The 25,154-nt window shown below is 39.4% G+C and overlaps 1 protein-coding gene across 3 annotated transcripts in view; it reads left to right on the top strand.

Annotated features, from left to right (window-relative positions):
- Positions 1-25,154, top strand: part of SOX5 (SRY-box transcription factor 5) — a 652,738-nt gene that overhangs the window by 169,884 nt on the left and 457,700 nt on the right. For all 3 annotated transcript variants that reach the window (XM_062009253.1, XM_062009270.1, XM_062009262.1), the window contains exon 3: positions 24,537-24,599. The gene's annotated coding sequence lies outside the window, so the exon portion shown is untranslated. The remainder of the gene's footprint in view (positions 1-24,536; positions 24,600-25,154) is intronic.

Genomic DNA, 25,154 nt, shown 5'->3' with positions numbered 1-25,154 from the left:
TTCTTGCCCTTGACATGGGTCATGTCCAAGTCAGGGTTATGCTGTAATGTGCAGCTTCTTTCCTTGGCTGACTTGGTTCCAGGTCTCCTGTAGATATGTTGTGGTCTCAAGTCTCTGGAGCTATTGGTCTGGTCTTTCACCAGTGGTGGGTGAACCCCAAAAGCCAGAGAGTTTCGCCAACACCACTGGTATCCTGATGTGCCTTGAGTTTCTTTTTAGATCTGGTCTGGATAAGCAGTTTCTCAACCACTTAGGGTCCTGCCTCAGAGTTTGTACCTCAGTAAGTCCATGGTTACACCTTCTTTGGCTGAATGCCCTGAGGTAAAAAAGCAGTTTAACTCTTTTCAGTTCTTCTTCAGAGCTGTGAAAGACCTGAACTGCCCATGTGTAATTAAAAGTCACCAAGCTGGGTCTCACCTGCCTTTGGAGGCTGAATCAGAACAGGTCACTGTTACAGGTCACAGATACAGGTCACTGAAAATATCTCTCCTGGCCACACCAGATGCTGGATCAGTTCCTTAAACTGAAACCCTGAGGTCTAGATGTTTTAGTGCCTTTTCCTATAGTTACATCTTGACCATGGCAAATGTATGCATTTTGATTTAACCGTTTTGGTATGGTACATTACTGATATGAGCAGTGCTGGTGGTGTCCTGTTTGTATAAGTACAGCTGCTTTGATGTAAGGGGTATGGAGAGCTCCTTGAAACCAAACATGGAATAGTTAAGGTCAAAATTTAGAAAGGAAGGGAAGAGGGGAAAAATGGAAATTATTGTTGCCGTGACAAACAGCAAGAACTTGGACACGAGCTGAACTAAATGCTTGCTGAACACAAAAGCATTGTGAACTTAAGAGGTTTGCAAATCTAGACTTGTATTCTAAATGCTAAGGTTATTTTTCTTCTTTTTTTTTTAATTTTTTTTTTCTTTCTCTTCCTTTCTTACTCTTTTCCATCTCTCTCTCTAAGGCATACTCTCCTTTTTCCCCTCCTCAGCTCAAGTGCATCATTTTCTCCTATTGTGTTTAAAAAAAACTCTGCTGCAGGGGCTCTGAAATGAATAAAAATGTAATCCTCAGTGTGCCCATTGTGCGCTCTCATTTGTTTTTGCTGTATCGATTTATCAGTGGAGGGAAATTACTCGCTGGAAGAGAGGATGCCAGTCAGAATGACATTTATTTCATAGTACAAGGAGGCTCTCCAGCGTGTTTCCATGTAACCCAGATATTGGAGCTGTAAAAGGGCTTGTAACAAGGTTTAGTGCTATGATTAGATCGTGTGGAGCACCTTGCTTTCACAACAACAGGCACTTGGCTGGAGCCAAGGCCTTAGGTTATGGTCAACTTTTTTTTTTTTTTAAATACCTTTTTCCTTAACACTGAGTATTTAGCTTGCACCCCGAAATATCCCTCTGTTCAAAACTCAGCCAATCAAACTTGTGAAATATTATTTGGAATTTTTAAGCATCTTGAGCTTTCATGTCACTGAAAAAAGAGAAAATATTTAGTTGTTAATCTTTTTAGCTTTGTGCTTCCTTGCATTTCTAGTGAAATAACCCCATGATTTTAATTCACTGAGGCAAATATTTTCCTCCAGTGATTATAGGCTACACTTGCTCAAGGTGAACAATTACCTGTAAAAATGAAGTATATTCTTTACCCCAGACCTGTAATAGGTAGATACACATCGCAAATAAAGGTAAGATTTGGGAGGCTGAATCCTGGCCCTGAGGTTTGTTTTCGGCTGCTGTTGCTGGATAGTTTACACTGAGGGCTTTGCTGTATTGACCTGTGTCCAGTGTCTGTTGAGCTCAGCAGCCACTTTTTAACAGTGCCCAAGGTCAGGTAGTTCAAAAGAAGATCCTCAAACCCCAGAACTGGTCGACCTCCATGGGACTCCTCTGTAGCAGATGGATGTTGGCTTATTCTCTGCAGCATTATATGTGTCTTGGGAAATAACCCGTTAGGAGATATTCTTAAAATTCTTGAGATATTTATGGCTATTTAAGAACCTGCATCTGGAAATAACCTTCTGGACTGTCAGGTTCTTCCTCCTAGCATGGATATTGATAGCATATAATCTTCATTAATTTCCTTTGATTTTATTTATTGCCATAGGTAACAAAGTCGCTGCTTACTTCTGTATATCTACATTTATCTCTCTTCGGCTTACCTGGTCATGAGCTTCAGTGACATAACATAGCGGGGAACTTTGGGGGTGAAACTTGCCCCATAAGCTGGGAACTGCTCCTGCCCTGTGCAGAAGCACAAGTGCTGGCAAGGAGCCCGCTACTCCTGACCATGGCAGGAACATGGGGAAATAGGCACTAGGGAAGTATGGGAAGTTATCTCTGTGTTGAAGATTGCTTGATGCTTTCCATCCTAAAACTGTCTTTTCAGCTGTTTATATCTTTGCCAAATGATTTCAGCTTTGGCTGATATTTTCCATTTTGGGTGTTTGCCTCAGACATTTAAAAAAAAAAATTAAAATAATTTTTCAGCCAAAGTGGCTCAGCTGTCCCCAAGCTGAGAGAAAAAATAAGTTGTTTTGCTTTTATTAAAAATCATCTTCCCACTGTCTTGATGGAAAGCTCAGGTCCCAAGTTACAAGCCTCTGAAATGCTGAATTTCTTGTACCCAGTAGTAACTTTCTTGAGTGATAAAATTAACCAAGTTTAACTAACCTGTTGAGTTGTCTGCTAGACTGTGACCTCACTGGCTCATACGTCTCAGTTGCTCCATTCTTCTTTGAGGTGGTGGCTGGGGAGTAATGGTTAGAGTGAGCGTAGGTAAAACTATTTATCCCTTCTGCCTTCACCACTCTTTTTGTTTTAAACAGGGGATAATGCTGTTGCTGTAACCGTATCCAGCTAAGCTGTAGCTCAGGCTGCACTTGAGCTACAGTTAGATGAAGGTCTTGCTGGGTGAACTTCACCTAAACTGTAGTGTTCCTTTCTAATCTAGATGAGGTGTGTTATTTTCCTCCTAAAGTTCAAGACAAAAATACAGAGAGCAAAAGTAGTACTGAACCATGGAAGAGAAAATTGAATCAAGTGCTTGGCAGAAGTAGAGGACAACACTGTTGCTTTTGGTAAAATTGGGAGAATTCATGCAAGTAGGTCTGATGGAACTTGTTGCAGTAGCAGGAGCATGGCTCTTCCCTGCAGTGATGGGTGCTTGTTTTTTGCTGGAGACATCCCCTTCTGTGGGCAAGCATTGAACCTTTCAGGAGAGAATAAATTACAGGTTCCCTTTCTCTGCCTTACTGAGGTAGCAAGTGGCCAGTGCAAGGAAACAAGAATGTTCGTTTGGGAAGTAAGACATGGAGTCTATTGAATGATGGAGCCAAGGAAAGGAAGTCTCAGTACACCAAAGATTGAGAAAGATGCAAGGTGGATTGAAGTCGCCAGAAAATCATTTAGGCAGCTATGATGGCCTGCATTCTTGAAGCCTCATATGGTTTAGGAATTATCTGTTTTGTCAATACATTGGATGATGGGAAGTTGATTGATTTTATTATTTTTTTCCCTACATACCCAAGCAGCAATATTTGGAACGAAATACAGATTCTGATAACAAGAAGATAAATGGAAAAAACTAAATTTAAATGGTGTTGTTATCTTAAAATAAATGCTTCAGTAACATACAGGCTAACGCCATTTAAGCATATGGAAATGTATGTAAAATCAATATACTACTATGTCATTTTTTGCGTCAGAATCAGCATGTGTCTGTGCTGACAAAATGGCATACATTACCTTTCCCCATCTGTTCAAAGCACATTTAGTAGTGCCTTGAAAAGCTTTTGCAAGTCATGACATAAATACACAACTGGATGGTGCAGTATAGATAGAGCAGCAATCTAGTGAAGGCTTCTTTAAAGAGAAGTTATTTTAATCCTTTTTCAGGCAAGAAATTAATTTTCAACAACAAAAAAATTGGTTTTAGTGCAAAAGTATAGTAGCATTTACCAGTCATATCCATGTTAAACACATCTCCCCACCACTGTATCAGAAGATTGCTTCCAACATGGATAAAATCCAAAATCAATTAGTTCAATTTAAGTGATTTCAAATTTCATTGTTAGTTTTTAAAGAACAACTTCCAGATTGTCTCTAAACTTTGCATGAAAATTAATTTAGTTAGAAGTTTCTTCCCACTTGCATATTCCAGCCTAGAGGAACTGAAGACATGCAGAGATTATCAGTAAAAACAGCACCATTAATTCCCACACAGTAGTACCTGAGTAGTTCTTCAAATGTCACTTTCTTTGTAATTATTGACTTTTCATTGGCTTTTTAGCAGAGCTTCTCATATTATAATATGTAGCAAAACCACAACTCTTTCACTTACCACATGAGTGTAGGTGGCAATCAACATGACTTTATTGATGGTTTTACATAGCAGTATTCGTTTAAGAAGTCCCTTGCTCATAGATACACAGAAGACTGAGAGGTAGTTCACTCTCTATATGCTACCCTAAAATAGAGAACTGTCCTAACATGCAGGAGATGGCAATTTTTAGGGCAGAGTAGCCTCAATCTTCTAGGCAACCTGCAGGACCACACAATTTTGAGCTACTTATCTATGGTTCCCTCCTTATCTGTTTAACCTGATTGTAATTCCATCCATTAATTCGAACGTAGTTTTCCTCTAGTAAAAGTCCTGGTAAATCTTGGCGTACAACACCTGGTGGTATATGATCGTCATGTTCACCTACATCAGCAGAAGAAATTGTAGAGAAGCAGAAGTAAATGCCTGAAGTGAGAGCTCGTCAGAGCGTTTAAAATGACTACTCATTTGTGGATGTTTGATAGACTGCAAGGCTCTGGAAGTTTTGTGGAGCAAAAACTTCAGGTACGGGATGCATAAATGTTTGTGGAATATCTCTGTCTCTTGTGGCACATGGTAAAGGACTAGAAGAGAATGATGGAAGTAGATTATTTTGGAAGGTTCCTTTTTAAAATCACAATGTAGTTTGAGAACCTTCAATCAGGGGAATCAGAGAAGTGTGCATCTAATCCAGTTTTTCCTTCAGCATTAGAATGGACTTCACTAATTTTCTGCATCAAAACTAATGGAAAGAAATGTTTTATACAGGTGCAAGTTGCTAGTAGCCATTACTGTGATTTTTATTTTCTTATTCTTTGCTTATTGTAATATAACTTTTGGGAAGTATTTGGAACAAGAGCCAAAAGCCATATGAAGACCTTCCTTTGAAGCAAAATTAGAACCATTAGTTGGAAAATCTCGCACTGTGATGTTTGTTCATCTCTTCCCCATTACTGAATTTTGCTTTCACTTGCAAGTGTGAACCAGACGATTAGACACTTCCAAGGGTTCATTCACGGTGAGGTTTTGCAGGTGATTTCAGTTTAATGCAACCAGATAATTGTAGCCCTGGGGCTTGGGTAGGTTATAAAGCTGCTAATCCAGACAATATTATCCGATCACATGTTGTGCTTGTATAAGAGACCTCTGCCTTTAATAGTCTCTCCCCGTGCTTGTAAGTGGTGGTTGGTTTTGGTGTTTTTTTTGTTTGGTTTTTTGTTTGTTTGTTTGTTTTTTAGTTTCAGTAGTCTTATGAGACAAAGGGTAAGATGAAGCTCCTGAACAAGTCGCTAGAATTACATATGAGGTACATATAATAGAGTACTGTACAAAATACAAATACATCATGTATCGGCTAGATCATGATGCCAATGTGTATGTTTCACCTCTGTGTAGAAGAAAGGGTAAAGTGGTGGGTGCTGACAATGCTGAAAACTGAAGTCTGCATTTAGCTATAGACCTCGATGTAGCTGAAGCAAATGTATGGCAGTACTTTGTAAGCAGTATTGTCAAGTAATCAGAAAACAGATATTTTTGTTTAAAAAAAAAAAAAGTATGTGTCAAAACAGAATCTTTTCCTGGCAATACGCTGATTTGAAAGAAGCTTTTGGAGAGAGAGAAAAGAGGGTGAAATTGCATGTCAGCCTGAAATCTGGACCTCTTCTCGTTTGACAATGTTGTTTGTTCACCTCCAGTGAAATTTTCATTTTTTTATTTTCGAGTAGGCCGGTTTTTGTAAGTTTGTCATCCAGCTCTTTGAAATGTAAGAGGTTGATATAGGTCATATAAAAACATAGATGAAAGCTCAGGCCTATTGCTGCCTGTGCTGTGGGAAAACAAAGCTCACTGTCCTAATACTGGTACTTTCGTATCATTACTTTGGATCAAGATCTGAAGTGGAAAGAGGATGTGCTTTCTGATAAAGACAGCAAAAGATACTCCTTAGATTTAGGTGAATTGCTGTGGCTGGAATAAATAATTTGAAAAGTGGGAGTAACATTGGTAAGAAATGTATTCTGGTGATTTGGCCTATTATAGATTGAAAGAGAGACCTCTATACTGGCAATTTTATAAAGTGTGATTGCTTCCGATTACTCCTTTGCATGCCATTCGTTTCTCTCTATGTTGCTCAAGCAAAAGCATAGCCTGCCTGTGCAGGTCCGTATGCTGAGGAATGAGGCAGAATCCTCAGCTTCTTGGAGGATACCACTGGACTGAGGATCATGCCCTTTAAGAAGAGGAGAGCTGGGCTTTTCCCTCAGAGTTGGTTGTGCTATTGTACTTGTGTTGTGTTACATACTTGTATAGCTAATTTCAACTCTTTATCAGCAAGTGTTTGTAAGGATAAGTTTACTATCATAGTGAAAGGAATTGATCAGGATTTATCCATTTATACTTGTCCTGCTTGGGAAAAAGAATACTAGCTGCCTCCTAGAGCTGTACCTCTCACTTGAAGCCTGCCCCGATGCTTGTTACTGAACTTTAGCCCTTGGCCTCCTCCTATATCCAGAATAAACTAGAACATTGAATGCCTGTTTCAAAATGGGATGTTGTTGTACCAAGAAATCATTATGGCAGTAGAGAGTTACTGGGGTGCAGAAGTCAAGTCATATGGCTTTTTTTTGGACTACTTCCAGGCTTGTACTTCAAGGAAGGAGGATATATGTACAACTAGAGGGATTGTGCATTATGACATTCTTTGGAAATCTTTTTTTTAGAAAAGAGGCACAATGACTCCTTCATAACATTTCTGTTTAAATATATTTATTTAAAAAATAAATTAATTTCAAGCCGTTGTGACAAGGTCTATAGTGTTCACTGTTAATCTGGCTCTGATTTTGCAAAGGCTTTGCAAGTTCATGTGTTAGTTCATGCATCTGAATAGTCTCTCTAACTTCAGTTAAGACCATTGACATATGTAGAGTGAGATGTGAGTTTAACAAATAACACGTGTTATACACTGGGGAACACTAATGTCAAATATGTAATTAAAAATCTTCAGAATAGGCGAATTTCTGAGCATGTGCAGTATCCTTTTTGTGAACCTCAGGATCTCAGCTGGTTTTGGTGAAAAACACAGAAAGCAATTAGCTTGCATCTTAGAGGCTAATAATAACTGAACCTTTTGGCAGATTTTGTGATGGGATGATTTCCTCTCAGTGATATAAGCCAAATGAATTAATAAAACAGATTTTTAAAAATCACTTATTCTAACACAGTCATTTTGCTGTCAGAGGTGCATAAAAGCAAAGATTTTGCAACCTGGACTCTGTTACTCTGCACTTTAGATGTTTTTGTAGGGTATAATCTCATGTATTTGCACCATGTTGAAGCAGTTTTTCTCTTGGAGCTGCAATCTTGTGTGTTCTGCTTGAGATTCAAACAATTTCATAAAATAAGTCTCCTTTACTCTCTCTCTCCTTTTATAAAATTTATTATCACAGAATCACAGAATCTTAAGGGTTGGAAGAGACCTCGAAAGATCAGGACCACCTAGAGTAGGTCACACAGGAACTCATCAAGGTCGGTTTTTAATGTCTCCAGAAAAGGAAACTCTACAACCCATCTGGGTAGCCTGTTCCAGTGCACCGTCACCCTCACAGTGAAGAAGTTTTCCTTTTGTTTCTTTGGAACCTCTTATGTTCCAGCTTGTGCCTTTTGCTGCTTGTCCTATCATTGGACATAATTGAGAACAGCCTGGCTCCATCCTCCTGACACCTGCCCTTTACTTTCTTGTAAACATTAATGTGGTCACCCCTCAGTGTTCTCCAAGCTAAAGAGCCCCAGCTCCCTCAGCCTTCCATCGTGAGATGCTCCACTCCCTTCATCATGTCTCCAGCAGCTCCCTGTCTTTCTTGAACTGAGAGGCTCAGAACTGGACACAATATTCCAGTTGTGGTCTCATGAGAGCAGAGTAGAGGGGGAGGAGAATCTCTCTTGACAGACTCACCACAGCACTTCTAATACACCACAGGATGCCATTGGCCTTCTTGGCCACAAGGGAACATTTCTGGATAGTGGTCATCCTGCTGTGCACCAGGACCCCCAGGTTGCTTTCCCCTGTACTACTCTCTAACAGTTCATTTATTTCTTCCATTTCAAAAGTAAAGGTCTAAATAGGTCTTCCTGGATAAACAAGATGAGCAAGATTTGGTTTGAAATCAGAAAATGTGAGGTGGTGGTGCTTGCTCTTGAAATCGATGATATCTGTTTTCCCCAAAACAACAACGCTGTAAGCAGGTTTACTGCCAACTGTCTTGTTAATGTGCTTCAGCTCTGACCCAAAGTGACTTCTTCATTGCTGTGCCAAGTCATTCGACCCCTCCAGTAGCTTGATCTTTGTGGTCTCTCTGAGCATCACCAGAGATTCAGCAATGCAGTGAGAATGGAGAAAATGGTGCCTGCAAACACAAAAATATCAGTCACCTGCATGGAGAAGTATAGTAGCTCTAAGCAAGGAAAACAACCCGTTTGTAAATATAGGTACAAGAACTCTGTTTGTGAAGAAGAATAGGGACACCCCGGTAATACTAATTTGGAGCTGATGCTCAGTCCCCAGCTTAGCCACAAGATTCCCTGACTGACTAAAGGCAAGTCAGGTCATTCACGTGTCGAACTGCAAAATGTAAATAACAGCATTACTTAAAAGGAGGGCACTGAGGATTGCGGTGCTAGGTGGCAATCATGTGGGCCACGTAGAGGTCAAGACACAAATGACACAGTCATCCCTGGGGTGCCAGGTAGGTGTCTGCATCTTGTTATTAAGCATTGGAAGGGCTGCCCAGGGAAGTGGTAGAGTCACCATCCATAGAGATATTCAAAAGACGCATAGATGAGTTGCTGAGGGATATGGTTTGGTTTAGTGATGGGCCTGGCAGTGTGAGACTAGTGGTTGGACTTGATGATCTTAAAGGTCTTTTCCAACCATAATGATTCTATGATTCTGTGATTGGTAGGGGACATTGTAATCACACACTGAAGTCATGATAGCAGTGCTTTCCAAATAGCAATAAGCAGTCATTGGGGAAAGAAACAAGAGCTGCTGGAAGAAAGAAGGATGAAACGGCAAAGAGATATAGTCATAGATATTTTAGTTTAGTTAGGACTGAGTGATATGTTGGCAATACAACAGAATGACGCCTGTTACATAAAAGCTCAACTACAAGGTACTGGGATGAGATGTTTCTGGAAAAGAAGGCATCACTTTCCCCTTTGAAAGCATACCTGGCTTTCTAACACATCTAAACATAATATAAAGTCCTCTAACCCTCTGCTTACCTTCTATTTCCCATCTCTGGTATTTATATAAATTAGGATGGTGCTGAGACACTAGTAATAGTCTCAAAGGATGTTCCTTTGCTGTCCTCTGCCTTTGTCCTGTGGTTAGTCAAGCATGATGCCCTGGACTGAACGTCAGGGAAGTTTTTTGTGCTTCTGTGCTAAATAGCCAAATGTGCCTGATGTGCAATGGGCTTTCTAACTGTTGTTTTGATCTTGTTAACTGTAAGTCCAGAAGGTGCTGTGTTTTTGTTGAACTGTGAAAGATACATTGACTCTTCTGAACAGATAGCCTAGAATCCAAATGTTTATGCCTCTTAGATTTAAAACATATAAAATAGTTTGATCTTATCTTTGAAAAAGACTGACACCATTATTTTGGGCATGGTAGCACCATTCTTCTGAGCAACCAGAAAATACTGTAAATGCTGCATCCTCACATGGGGCTCACATCCAGCCTTAGAACTCCTTAGTCTCTGTTCTTGTTCCCATTCCCTATCAAAAGCAGTGATGTGCAAAATATGGACTGAAACCATTGCTGCCTAAGGCCACTGTCTAGGCTGAGAATAAATCTGATCAGCTACAGACTCATATTTTTCAGTGAAGCTGCTGTATCTTCTGTTCCTTTTCCAAGGGAAACAAAAACCCAAGCAAATGTTCCCAGCATGCCTATCAGGAGAATGACTCTGTTCCCTTCCACTTCTGCTGCTGCACTCATCACTCTGCTCTCTGAGGCATGGTGGTTTTGTAGGTGGAACTGTGGGCTTTTAATGCAGGGCAGTCTTTGAATGGTGTGACTTCATTGTGCCTATTCCTCTAGGCTTGCAATGGAAATGCAATCCTGCTTAGCATCCTAGGCTTCATGTTCTGATAACACTTTTTTTTAGATGAAAGATAAGATGAAGCAAATTATCGTTTGATGCTCAAATCAGTCTCTCAAACATAGCCTTACAGTGCCAGCCTAGTTGGTTTTGGGGTATCCGGCCTTGTATCCATTTCCCTTTCCATTAAGATTCCACCTTGGTGCCATGCCTTTGTGTCTGAGGAGTGTGCAGAGTTTAGCCATAGCTGGATTTTCAGCTCAGTGAAGTCAGGGGCAGTATTTATTACGGAGCCACTGAAGGAACTAGCTACTAGTGCCACTGTGGCACTGCGGCACTCTGCCTGGCCCAATTAGCCTTGGTGTAAGGCCAGCCTTATTAGCTCAGAGCAGGTGCTTTGAAAATACAGTGAAATGCGGCTGGGTATCTGCAGAGCATCGTGTTTGGCTATGGGTCTCCTCCCTTGATCTAGGGGCACAGGAGGAAGCCCTTTAACTCTGGCCCTTTGTTTTCTGATGAGCTGTCGATGCAGTGCTCACTGTCACTTCACCTGGGCGTCCTTGTCCTAGTGCTATCCTTTTTCGTTGTAGTAACCAGTGTAAATCTTACCTACAGTGATCTACTCTACCCAGCACTCTTTTAAAGAGTAATAATAGCCTGTATGGAAGCAGGTTCATAGAAGTTAGAGATCATTGTAACCTTTTGCTCCTCTCTGCCTGTCTTCTTTCAAGCAGCTGTGAAGAGGGAAGATCTCCTCTCCTCCTTCCCCACTGCCTCTCTGCCCCAGCTCCTTCTCCTTCCTGCCTAGGAGTAAACAGTAGATGTTACATGTATTAACACTGCACTCAAACACAATGCTCCTGGGTGTGCTCTGTGTGCAAGTCCCTGGCAGCCGTAAATTAATTAAAAGTAGACAGAAACCTTAGAAAAAAGGCAAGTTCCCTTCCCCCTTCCCTCCCGCCCCTCTTTTCCTTTCTGTCTCTGTGGGTAAATAGCTAATTCCTTTGTTCCTTGCTGCACTATTTCATTTCTGCCATCATTGTCCTCATTGTTCTCCGAAACAGGAGGGGTCTGGGCCAGGAGCAGCCAAGGTCTTGGCTAATGACGGGAAGTCTTTAAAGTTTGCGCTGCATTTCATCTTCTCTGTGGGAGTTTTAGGACGCATCCAGTGTTTGATCCCCACCGTGCAACTTTGCTTCTAGTTAATTAACAGATCCCCATTACACTCTCTCATCTGCAAGCACATGGGAGGCCTATCAGGAGGTAATTCAAGGCCAATCTGAGTGATGGCAGAAATCAGAGAAAATGGTTGTTTTAGGGTTGTAACATTCAGGAATAAAGCTCCCCCTTTGCAGAGGTGCCCTATAAATTTGAGCTTGTTTTGTTGTATCATTTTCAATTTTTAAGTGATGTGCTTTGCAGTCGGGTCTGGTTTGGGGTTCGGTTTTTTTTTAGGAAGGTTAGCTGGGAAAGCAGTTTATTTGTTTTGCTGCTGCTTTGCCGTGCTGGCAGCCTGCATGGTGTATGGTTTTGAGGGCCAGTTGAAACGAAACCGCAGTGTTATTAGCAAGATGTTTTCACCTTCCTTTCATTCCCGGCTTCCCTGTTCCCACCAAGCCTATTATACAGGTTACAAGTGTCTTATAGCAACTTTTTTAGCATCAAGTAAAACCACCACAGGCCTCCCAGCTGCAGAGCTTTGTCAGGCTTTCAGCTAAATACTGCATCTCTCAGGAGTGCAACCTTCTGTCGACTTTGAATGTTTAGAGTTGTCTGATATTTCCCCCCTTCTTTCCTCTTCCCCTCCCTTTTCCCCACCCTATGAGCAATGACCCCCTTTAACTAATGAATTAGGAACTGCTCCTGCAGTTGCAATTCTCAGTTCAGCACTTGGCAATGAGACTCAAACCAGGGCTATTTAGTGCAGCGTTAAATGGCCCACCACATTAGCCCCCTGGCATGCTAAGCTATTAGGTTGTTTTACTGTTGTTAAAGTTATATTTGTTAGGTGGAGTTGCTGCTCCAACAGAAACTTGGTAATACAGGAAGAGGCAGACAGCCCAGTGTATTGTGCATGTATTGTGAGGCTACAAGAGACCAAAGTTTCTCCCTCTCTCCATGAGACTATTACAGAGGGAAGGTTTTTTTCTTTGTTGCAATCGAGCAATCTCAATTGACCATTAGGCTATGGCAGGGAGCCATGAAATTGTTAGTTGTTGCTTACCTGTTCTCTGCTCAGCTCTCAGCTGGGCTGCATTAAGGTGGCATACCCTGGTAGAGAGCCTCCAGCACTTTGGGAGCCCCAGGTAGTATCAGACTTTGAGGGTGTGTGCTTAGTATTGTGAGCTCCTGCTGGTACACTCACCTGGTTCTCTGTGCTCCTCACTGCATCTCAAGGCAGGAGCAGTATGTGGGTTTATTCTCTGTTTGTAGATGTAGGGCTGACATGAGGACCTCTGAACAACTGTGGCTGCACAGCATACCCCCAGCAGTTCCTCCAGCCTGTCTGCTGTGACACAATTCAGCCCAGGTAATGGGTCTTTCTCAGAAATGCGCCACAGCTCCCTCAAAACAGGCTGTTGTGGATGAAGGACTCACCAATTTCTGCTATGAGGGGGGAAAAAAAAAAAAAGAGTATTATTTTGATCTTGCCATCAGGGCTGTCTTGAAGATCCTGAGCACAGTTCCTGCAGCTGCAGAGGATGCTTATCACACTGGGAGACAGGAGTCACCCCTGGCCATGAACTTAAAACACAAGTGTAGAAAATGAACTAGAAGGTATATGCACCTTTGGCTCAGTGCAATGTGCTTGACTTTCCAGTGCATGTCCTGGGGGTTTTGTCTAAAAATAGTATTACTTTTCTGTTTCTTTAAGGAGCCTGCCACCTTAAACTGTGGATGAATATCTAATTAAAATCTTTAAATAAATATATTTTAAAAAAATAAAAATAATGCCATGGGTTAGATCAGCATGCATTGGGAAAAAATAGGAAGGGCAGCAAAAGGAATGATTTAGCATTTGAGCCTCAAATACTACTTTTAAACCTGACAAGGTCAGCAAAACCTTCCACCTTCCTGATTTTTAGCTCCAGCTCACAGAAGGTTTTATGGATAAGAGGTGAAGGAGTGACGTCTTTTTGCTCTATTTAGACATCTGTGTTCTGTTGAGCCGACTGTAGGTGCAGGAGTTTGCTCAGCTTTCCAGAGTGGTGCCTTTTTGTTGTTGTTGTTCTTACTCATGTTGCAGCAATTTGCATCCTCTCTTTCCATAGCAGCAATACTTCTCCGCTGCTGGATACAAAGATATTACAAAGCACTGACTGATTCTTTGGGGCAGGAGGGGGAATCGATACACCAATGCAAAGTGTCATCTTTTTATTTGATTTAGGTGTAATTAAATGGGCAGCATGTTCACAGTTAAGGCACCCTGTTGCTGATGTGACTGGGGTAGACAGGGTCCTCAGCTGCTAAGCAGGGATGCTTGAATGTGCCACAGGGTTTCAGAGAGAATCCCCCTGCAAAAGGAGGCATGTGCCAGTATTGTAGAGTGCTTGTGCCAGGCAGCTTGCAGGGTTGATTTGGCATTTGGCGTATTGGTAGTGGCTGCCAGTGTGTGTGGCAGAAGAGAAGGGAATAGACAAGAAAAACACATAGGGGTTTAAAATAAAAATGTAAAATTATTTGCTTTGTGCCATATGGACTCCAATATTTTGACAAAACTAGGGCCAAAATTAATCATGCCAGGTTAGAGTTTTAGTTCAAAAACATATGTATAACTGTCCCCTGAGTGTGTATTTGAGTTACCATTTTCATATAGAAAAACCTTAACCTTTTCAGTTTCTTGTTCCCTGCTCCACTACCAATTACTCCACCTGGATAAACTTTTCTGGTTGTGTGAAAGTTTAAAATAGTTTTTGCCTCTTTTTTTTTTGATACTTTCTTAGTTAAATAACAAAGATTTTGTTCATTTGCTTTTAAAAAATTCGTTTGAAGTTTTCATGGAAATAAGTGGATTTTAACAAAGAAAGGGGGAAGGGATGAGAGGAGGAGGAAGAAGGAGTAACCAGGACTGCTTGTAGTGGTTAGGGAGCCTTTATATGAAAAGTGGAAGTCCTTCATGCTAACCCTGCTTGTCCTGACTAAGCTGCTGTCCCCACTGCACCTGTAGCACAGGGATTTCCCAATCTCAGATTTCAGTTTAGCAATATGAAATGTAGCCTATCTGTTGATTTTTAATTTCAAAATTAACCATTCTGACTATGAGAGTCATATAACGTTTGCCCAATTTAACTCATCGCATTTTTCACTCTTTTTTTTTTTTCATCAAGCACCCAGCATCTTGTTATACTTCACTATATTGTTCAGGCCTGCCCTGAATTAGGTCATTATTGAACAAAGTTGAAGCACAATACTCTTCTGCGCTAATTCTTCTTGTGGCCACTTTGCCTGATGACTGAAAATGCCATATGGAGCCTAGCTTAATCCACTTCAAAAGCAAAGCTAAACCATACAAAGGCACTCCTGAGAAGGAACAAGGATGATTGTGGAGTGGAGCTGTTCTGCATTAGTTTTTCAGGGATGGTTTGCTATGTATACAAGGCCACAGGATGACATTGAATCTTGAAAGACACAGTTTTTATAGACTTCAGGTGTGATTTGAATTGGGTATTTTTTGTTCATCCGACTATAGAGATACGAGATGGATATGAAATTCAAATATAGATCTCTATCTTTTAAAGTTTGGAAATGTTCAGAGGCAGGATTTAGACAATCTTTAATTCATGTGAATGTAAGCAATACTATGACTATCTGAGGACAGTAAATATATCTCTATCTGTGATTGATCTCAAGATCAGCCTATCTATTATCATAAAGCTCCTCCTTTGACAGCGGGAGGAGGTGGGTGGAAATTTGAAAGAAAAAATTTAAGCAACTGGTTTCCTTTCACTTTTAAAACCAAATAGTGAGAGAGGCATAAAAAGGGTCCCAGTTTGGATGATAACGAAACATAGCTTTGAAGTTCCATCTAAATTGCATTTCTTGTTCTCTGCTGTCGCCTGTAAGACTCAAAAAAAAAAAAAATTGGACAAGCAATGATTAGTATATAGTAATGTATGTTCAAATAGCTTATGGTATTATTAAAACAAGAATTCAAAAGGCCAATATACTAACAGTTAAAATCTGTCTAAGGGGCAATAGGGAGGAACCTTCACAAAAACAATATGCTGATTGCATGCAGCTTCCCTGCCGAGTCAAATCTTAAATAAATTATACATACATAGCTGTACTGGAGCTGAGAAATGAAGCAGTTTAAAATGTTCCTGGTTCTGTGCTTTAGGCAGAACCTATATCCACCATGTCCTTAATGCATCAGATGTTTGGGCTGTTGGTTTGGGTACCCTGCCACAGTAACTGGGTAGTACCAGGTGCTTCAGAGTCCAGTTAAAAACACAGTTTTGAGCTAGATCAGATCTACTATCAGATGTAGTTGATAAATGATTTCTCTTAATTCTTTGCTAAGGAACCCCTTTCTCTTGACTGTAGCTTCCCCTCACTGTCCCCACCCCAAATTCTTTCCACCCACTTGTAAGAAAAGCTGAAGAAATATGTTGCATATTTTAGTAAGTTTGGGGTTTTTTTTCCACAGAAAAACGTTATGTGTCCAAAAATTCAGTTTTGAAGCAGCTAAAGCTATTCAGAAATTTGGGTCAAATCTGATAAGTAATTTCAGCCAAAATAAAGATGAAAATAAATTTCCAAACATCAAAATGATTCATTTCAATACATATGAAACAAAGCATTTTGCTTTCTTGGAATTTCCAAAAAGATACAGTAACTATACAGCCTATTGATGAGGACTGCTCACAGGCACATAGGAGATCCATGTTCTTATTTTCTTTCTTCTTAAGTTGAAGATAGGTGTTGAATGTAGTTTTTCTCTCTTCTCACATTCCATTAATAGTCCATATATACATAGACTTGTGCATATGTGTTCATAGAGAGAGAATTACAATAATTCTGTAGGTTTGTGAGAAGGCTGATCCCCATGAAAACAGATAACTGAGTCCATTCCCTGTGCCAAGGAATCTATGTAAAAGTGCTTATGCAAAGCTTCAACTGGAAAGACTAAGTAGATCCTGATGTACCACTGCTTAGGAGAGATATCAGGGCATGGTGCATACAGAGATCCTTGCTAAAAATCATGTTCAATTTAAATTCAGGTCCTCCTGATCTTGATGAATACTTTAATCCCTAAGACACAATGGTAAAGAGAGTTTGGCAGCAGCATCTTGTTCATGAGGTCTACTTTTACACTGCTGGCAGTACTTTCTTTTGCCCAGCAAAGGAAGCCATGGTTATTTGTACAACTCCACTTCCAATAGTTGAAACTAAGATTTGGACCTGAACTAGCAGAAAAAAACTCAGAAACATTTGATTAACATTAACAGACTTTGTTCAGGTTTTGTGAGTTTCTTGAGATCAAATCACACTTCCTAAACATCAGCAGCCCAAAACCTTCATTAAACAAATGAGAAAAAAAAAAATTATATACTACTCTGGAGGTAAGCAGTTTTGGTCTTAGGCTAACAGAATCAATCAAATCACTAATTGTAAACCTTGGCAGAAGAAGATGTGAGCAAAGCACGCTGCTGCTCTAAGTGTACTGTTGTGAAAATCTTGCTGGTATAACAAATTCCCTTTCTAAACTTTCAAAGTTAAATCACAGTGAATAAGAACAAAATTTGGCCCTCACTTTTTGCATAGTATTGATTGCTTGCTGTCTTTTTCTTAGTTTTATGTGCTAGAATAGACACTATCTGAACTTATTTTAAAAAGTATATTTCAACATTACTTTGGCACAAACAGAGGCTAATGTGTCTAGCTTTCAGATGGCTTATTACCATTCGAATACTCTGTAGATAAATTATATTAAAGAAAAAAAACCACAACAGCACAACCACGATTCGGCTTCTGACTCAATCTAAATGGAGACTTAGCTCTAAGTAATCAAAATTGCTTTGGTTGTGCATAGCAGCATTAAAAGCCATGTCCACTAATTGAGTGAAGCGGCTCCAGTGAAGCAGCCTTGCCCCCTCATTATGTGATCTTGCAAGTGCTGTTTGTTATTGTCGCTTGCCCGTCTCAATCTAACTCTACTGCTGGCGCAAATTAACAGTAATTTGTTAAGACACGCTGTGTCCTTCCAGGGAGACAGCAATATGGATCTCGTACCACCCTGACCCTTCTCTCCTTTCCTCATCTCAACTCCCAGATCTCTTTCCCACCTCAAGATATCACCCCAGACTTAGCCTTCCAACTCTTTCTAACTAACTGGTGTGTCAGAGTGTACTGTGATTTGACTGATGGATAGCATCTGCTGCTCTCTTGCTTACACATTGGAGACATGTGTGTCAAACAATAGGTAGTGCTTTCTGGTGGCTCAGGAGATGATTGATGGAGGACCTGTACTTCAGGGAAAAGCTGTGCGTGCACACATGTGTGATCATCCACCACCTTTTGCAGCCAAAGAACCCTAATAACAGCATACTCCAGCAAGCAGGAAAGAAAAATACAGTGGGTAACACTTTAAAATCAAAGTTAGCTAACATATGTGTGAGTATTGATGTGTGACTACTGTACTTAAACATTATTGGTTATTATTAATGTATTAAATTGTTACTTCCATTCTGACTGCAAGAAATGATCTTAAGAGAGGTAGCATCAGCTGGGAGCTCAGAATTCAAGAAATTCAGAATTCCTTGTCACTTTACGACACAACATTTGCTCTCTCTTTGTTAATAACCTCTACTTCTCATCTTTTGGTTACATCGTCCTTTTAAATTCCATAATTTATTGTGAAGACCGTCTCTTGCTTTGTGTGTATAGACAGGTTCCTACAAGGAAGGTGTGATTTCAACTGGGGCTTATGTCCCAGATTATCAGCTAGTGGAAGTTGGTTGACTGCCACTGAGGTTATTAAGCGCATGTGAAATTATGGCATATCACCATTGTTGTTATTTTCATTGCTGGAGAGAGGGATCTTCAGCTAGTCTGATCTTAGCACACATCTTAGAGAATTAACATCCAGTTCTCTAAGATATTCAGTCTTTTCTCACTTCAGGTATTTTCATTTAAAATAAAATGAAGAAATTTTACTGGAAAATTTAACCTTTTGTTTTGAAATATCATCTTTGAAACAAAATATTTATACTTCTGATGGGGGAAAATTGTTGAAGTTATTTAAATTTTTTTCAACCAGCTGCAGTGTTTCAGTTGAAAAAAATATTTTGTGGCAAAAGCAAGAAAAGGAGAGAAAGCCAGATCAAACCTTAGATATTTTTTTTGCCCCAAAATGTCAGAAGAATCTAGAACTTATTAAAATCAAGATTGTAGCTCCAGATTCATCCTAATGAACATTTGGCACTTTTCTGAAGTCACTAGATTTTGAACATTGTCATCTGAGCCTGCCTTTGTAGTCAGCACAGAGATGCTTTTCAGCAAAAATATTTCAGCAGTGGCTGTGTTCTTAACCCTTGCAGTTGAATTTAAGTTGGATTAGTTGTCACTTGCCAACTGGACATTGACTTTGGACCGAATATTTATTTTATTGATACTAAAAGATTCCACAAGATAATCTATTACAATTGAAATATAATGTAGACCCAACTATGATGCTATTCATCAGTAATGAGGTTAATGCTATTACCCCCATTCCAGAGATGGGAAACCTGAAGCAAGGGAAAGAACTTGGCAGAGGTCAGCCAGAAAAGATGTGTTTCCATCCACACCTCAACCCCCCTAGTTTTGTGGTATTTATTAGGAGAGAGCAAAAGCAAAGTTTTTTCTAACCTTAAGTTCTGGAGTCATATGTAAAGTGTCATTGTACCTTATCTCTGATTGTGTGATTTTGGGCTTTTTAAGTATGTCTGACAACAGCACTTCCAGAATCTGCTACATCCTAAAATCTCTCTCATGGCTGCACAGACTATTTCATGCATAAGACTAAGGGTAAATATTTTGGAGTCTGTGTCCAAGTAGATGTATCAAAGAAGAGGAGTATGTCAGGACTTCTAGCTACAGAGAGGAAGGGTCAGTTGCCTTCTTCATGTTCCACACTACACCCAAATGGCAGCACCAACATCAGGTTAAGTGATTCAGAGTAAGCTTAGGGACTCTATCCTATGTTGAAATAATTTTTCAGACCTACAGTGTTTATATAACTGGTGATACAGCCAAAATGACTGTTATAGGCTCTTCTGGATCAATACTAGAGGTAAGGATAAATAGTCAAATTATTTGGGGAAACAAAAGAAATCTTAATTTTGCTGCTTCTGAAGGGTAGCTTCGCCAAGTGTCTTATCACCTCTCCATTGAAAGCAACAGCAAAAGTCCTACCTGATTTCAGTACTGTAGGATCAAGCTCCAGGTGTTACAGGGCACCGGCATGCTCACAGTGCAGAGAACTTTAAGTTCTTTGAACTTGGTAAAAATATCTTTAATTTAGATTATATATAATCATTTTTATTAGAGCTTTAACTTGGTTAAATATAATCAGGTAGCTATTGTACAATTTAAATGGCCTGTGATTATTATTTGATAATAACAACTTACATTTATATAGTGCTCTATATCCCAAAGGGATCCCAGAAGACTTTAAAGACTCAACAGTAAAATACACAACAAAGTAAACATTAATTACAATTATACCATTACTAGAAAATATGAGCATATTAAAAATCTGGCAGTCTGTGTCTTGCTTCTGCTCTCATTTGAATTCATTAGCCAAGCTCACCCAGAGTGCAAATGGATTATTAGTGGTTCTGCCATATCTGATTTAGGAAATTTTCTGTACAAGTATTTCAGTGAGAGCAGAGGAGGGCAGAAAGGAGGTTAGATACCCTTCTGAGATTGCCTACAAAATCAACTCCACTTATGCAGATTGATTAAATGGGATGTTATTTCTGAACTCTGTTAAGTCACCTAAATTCATCCATCTCTTGTTTGGGCGTTGGTTGTACTATGTTAGGCTCTGTGAGGCTGGTTCCTTGTTAGATGGGAGGTGGCTAAACAGGTTATATTTCAAATGCCACTTGCCTGCAATGTCAGAGTGGGAAGTTATACAGTGCTTTGTACGACCTATTATTTTCTTCATATATAAGCCTTGAAATAGTTTGAATTTCAACACTTGTTCTTGACATTCTTTGATTATCAGTATTAACACCTGACTGAGGTCAACAGAGTAGTTTATGTGTCCTGAGCTACTCTTCCAGGATTTTGTAGGTTCAAGTTCAAATTTCTTCACCAAAAGGGTTGTCAAGCATTGAAACAGGCTGCCCTGGTGAGTCACCATTCTTGGAGGTATTTAAAAGATATATAGACATGGCATTTAGGGACGTGGTTTAGTGGAGGACTTTGTAGTGTTAGGTCTTTGAGTCCAACGGTTAACGTTGAAGGTCTTTTCAAACCTAAAATGATTCTATGATTCTAAGTGTCTAGCTTCATACTTTGTTTCCTTAAATGCATTTTGTCAATGCTGAAGAAAGATAAATGCTTGAGGGATGTTAATGTTTCCTACTGTAACATCTCAGCTAACAGTACTCTAAAACTGCGTGTGGGAACTGGAAAACCTGCTGCAGCGGGCACTTCACAAACAAGTTGCATGAACACAGTCTCTTTCTCTGAGAGGTTGCCATCTAGGACTTGAAAAACATGAAAATAAGAGTCCTGGAATTGTTTTGGAGGGGAATTACTGACATGATGGGACTACTGTCAGTGTAAAATCATACTGACCACAAAAATAGAGCCAGGAAGCCAGATGCTATTTTTGTGAATGGTTAATATAGGTCACTTGCTTTGTGTTGTTTCTTTCCCAAGGTATAATAAATTCTAGCCTAATTTTGAAAGATTTCCAGAACACCCTGAAATCCTCTTGAATTATAAAGACTTTTCACTGTTAAAAGAAGTTGTTTGAAGATAAAGATATACCGCTGTTAAAAATAAATATGGGGATGTCTGAGAGAGTATGTAAACTGCTTTTTTTTAACTGATTTGCAAGAGTTCTTGCCCATCAGGATGGTTTCCCATTTCTGAAAATACTAATTTTCCTTGGCTTTTGGCCACAGTACATGAAAACACTCTACTTTAAATAAATTATCTTAAAAATCATAGTTCTTTCACAATCTCAGAGCTTTTACTTAGTTTCTGTTTTAATGCTCTTAATCATTGTGTGGAAGTTGTTTGCCAATCATGTTTTTCAGATTTGTAGCGAAGCATGAGGGATTTTTACATTTTGTGGTGAAAGTTTTGCATGGGTCTTACTGTAAACCTTTCACAATATCTTTAATTTGGGTTTTTTTGCGAGATGGAAGAAAGGGAAATGGTGACTTAGATGAGCTTTCTGCTCCATTTCCTCTATGCAGCATATAACTCGAGTACAAATGCTGCTACACCCAAGATACAGCTCTGATTTTTTATCACAGGTACATGTCCTGGTGGCCTATTTACTAACCTGTAGTCTTCAGTAAATTTGTTGTAATACAGTCAAGAGCCTAATCTCTGAGTAGAGCTGAACAAACATGCTCAACCTTCTGAAGTTCCCTTCCTCACAGTGTTTTGGATCATACCTTTCTGATCCCTCTATGGTGAAGCACTGGGAATCAAAATGCATAGAATTCACAGGGAAGTGCTATGAAAATATTATTTCTGAAACTCTATTTAAGGACAGGTTGACATGTAATAATGACACTTGTGACCATTAGACCTTGGAATAGAACCCAAGTTCACTTTTCACTCATCAGTGATACAGAAACTAATCAAAGAATGCCGAGTTGAACAGTGTTTTGTGTGTCATATCATGTTCAACACAACCCTGCAATAAGTGCATAGATATGAAACACAAATGCACCTTCCATATGGGAAGGTGTAGCTTTCTGCCTACTGCTCCACAGCATTGTAGGAAATCTCTCTCTAGTTCAAATTAAAATTGCATTACATTTTGAAAAGTCTGTATAGATCCTATCAGAAAAGAATCCAGACAAAGCTGTCATCTATGAAAGGAAATGGATATTCTTCCTTAAGGAATTTAATAATAAAATTATTACTTTATTCTTATTTTCTCTTTTATGAATGGACTTAAAAGATTAAACCTGCACTTTTGTGGGTTTTTTCTGTGTTTTGGTGGGGTTTTTTTTGTTTTTGTTTTTCTTTCTTAATTGATCTGATTATTAGCTGGAATTTAAGGACTGAACTTGTAATTACTAATCAAAGTCTACCTGTGGGAGCAGGAACTTGATCAAACCGCTTGTTTCATGGATTTAAACATAAATCTCTAGATTTTGATAATAAAATAGATTTCCCCAGGTTACTAGTAGTGGCTGTCTTCTCTGTGCCTGTAGACCATCTATTAAAAACTGGAAAAAACGCATGTGTGTGTGGATAACAGAGATGTCACAGAACGTGACTAATTGTTGCAGGTATCATTAGAAGTGGGTGGATTTTGTGGACTAAACATGGAAATGAAAGGCAGATGGAATGGAATAATTTTTTTACTTGAAATAAAACCAGGTAATGGTCAAGTCATTTGAAATCACACTGATAGGGACTTGGGTACAATGTGATAATTGAAGCGATTTTTAGAGAACAGTAAGAAGTAAATAAAGAATAAGAAAGATTAGATCAGGTCAGAGCTTTACTTTTTATTAAGGTTTGTATTTTCAGAATAGAGGCAAAGTGTATAAGGAGTGGCAGTGCATTAGTGAAAGTAAGTGTCTAAAATAAACTAGTCTCTGTTTGTGGGAACATGAAACTGTTGAAAAGAAACTGCTACTTTTACACTATCATTTACAAACCTCAATGAAATGTAGAGAAATTCTCTATTGTTTGTTCAAGAAAAACAGTGCATGTCTCCTGATATGGTTCTGAATTTAGTTTTTGTAGCGTTTGGTATCAGTCTGTAAGTCTGTAAGAGATGATTGAAATGAGAACGTGATAGTCCTGAGATTTTGTTATGAAAACATTTTTCAAAATACTTTTACAAAACACCTTTAAAATGTTGAAGAAATATGTTAGAATTAATCTCAAGATGGGAAATAATTGGAAATTATTATTACTGCAAATTCTATAAAGCATCTCCTTTGTATGTTTGTAGTGTGTAGAAAATATAAATAATAGCTGATTAGTAGTCTTGACTTAAAGCTCCCGGTTTCCTCCCCATATTGGATAAATCTCCTACTGATGGATCAATCATTTAATCAATCTACTAACGTGGCCTTCAGCTCTATAGTATCTGAGTGCCTCCCAGTGTTGGAACACTCAATAATGCCTGTTTTTTCTCCAGTTACTCTGTACTCCTTAATTTGATTTTGTTCTTAGTTACGCTGATGTAAATCTAAAACTGCTCCATTGATTTTGATGGAGCAAGCCAGCATTTATGAGCCTGAAGAGCAGAATCTAACCCTCTTTTTGCAATTCCCCAGCTATTCTTAAATTGCACTAATAATATTTCTTGGAGTTATTACTCTGCTCTCTTAGTTATTCTCCCCATTCCCAATGAATATTTTCTCCTTTTTTTTTTTCTCTTCTGCCACTTTGGATATCATCCAAAGCCCACTGAAATTGCTCTCAGTCTTTCTGTCAATTTAAGCTGATTGTGGCTTAGTTTCTCCTTTACACTTCTCTCTCCCTTTTTTCCCCTCTGCACACCCTGAAGGTTCCTATGTGATTTTGTGTCCATCTGAGTAGAGCCTTCAAATTAATTAAAGTTACATGTATTCTTATAGTTCTGTGAATATACATAAGCACCTTGCTGTACTGGGATCCTAATCCCTGTCTTTTCCTTAATACCCATCAGTTTAGTTTTCCTTTAACGAGGTGCCCCTCTATTCCTCATGCTTCAGGTCTTGCTCTCAGGTTCAGCATCTTGTTTTTTAGGGAGAGTTTGCTAAGGCCCTGACCTGAGTACCGAGAAAAATGAATGGAGGAACCCCACTTATTTATTTGAGATTTTTGCTCAGCGTAAAATGTCGTGAATATTAAAAAGGTTTTGGATGAGATAATTGTGACTCTTCCTCTGATAATTTTTTTTCTTTTCTTTCCCCTCCCTGCCTTCAGTGTTGGAAGCAGAAGAAAATAATACGAAAAGGAGTTGAGAATTTAAGCTGGGAGACTTGGCAGGTAAGAGGTGTGTTTTCTTACTTGCCACTGAGGCATTTCTGGAAGTGCTGATGTGAATTGGCAGTGGGCTGGCTCATCTCTGAGAGACAAGGTTGGCCCAGAACCTGCACAGTGAGATTAAGTTTCTTGTTCCTTGCAGCCTTTCTGCATAACTGTGCTTCTCTTAGCTTTTCTGCTAAGATGTGCTTCTCTTTGCTGGTTCCTCACCTGCAATGGGGATGGAACTGCTTCCCTGATACAGGAGGGCAGCTTGAGGAGAACTGCAATAAAGCTGGGAAATAATGAACCAGTATAACAAGTGGCAGAGTGTGTGAGCTACTTGGTCAAAGTTGCCCAGTTCAACTGTGACAACTGCGTTGTGTGGACAGCTGTGCTGGTGTTTGCATTATATCAAGAAATGTTTTCTGAAGATACTTATGTGATATCTGTAACTTCAGTCCATTTTCTTTTTTGAAGGCTCATTTCATTTGATTACTTTAGTCTCATTTCCTGTTCTATGTGTTTTTTTAAATGGGGTGGAGATGAAATACAAGGAAATCAAGGTGCCACTCTTGC

This window comes from Colius striatus, chromosome 1, assembly GCF_028858725.1.
Source record: "Colius striatus isolate bColStr4 chromosome 1, bColStr4.1.hap1, whole genome shotgun sequence".
NCBI classification, from domain to species: Eukaryota; Metazoa; Chordata; class Aves; order Coliiformes; family Coliidae; genus Colius; species Colius striatus.
This window is presented reverse-complemented; position numbering and strand designations above follow the sequence as displayed.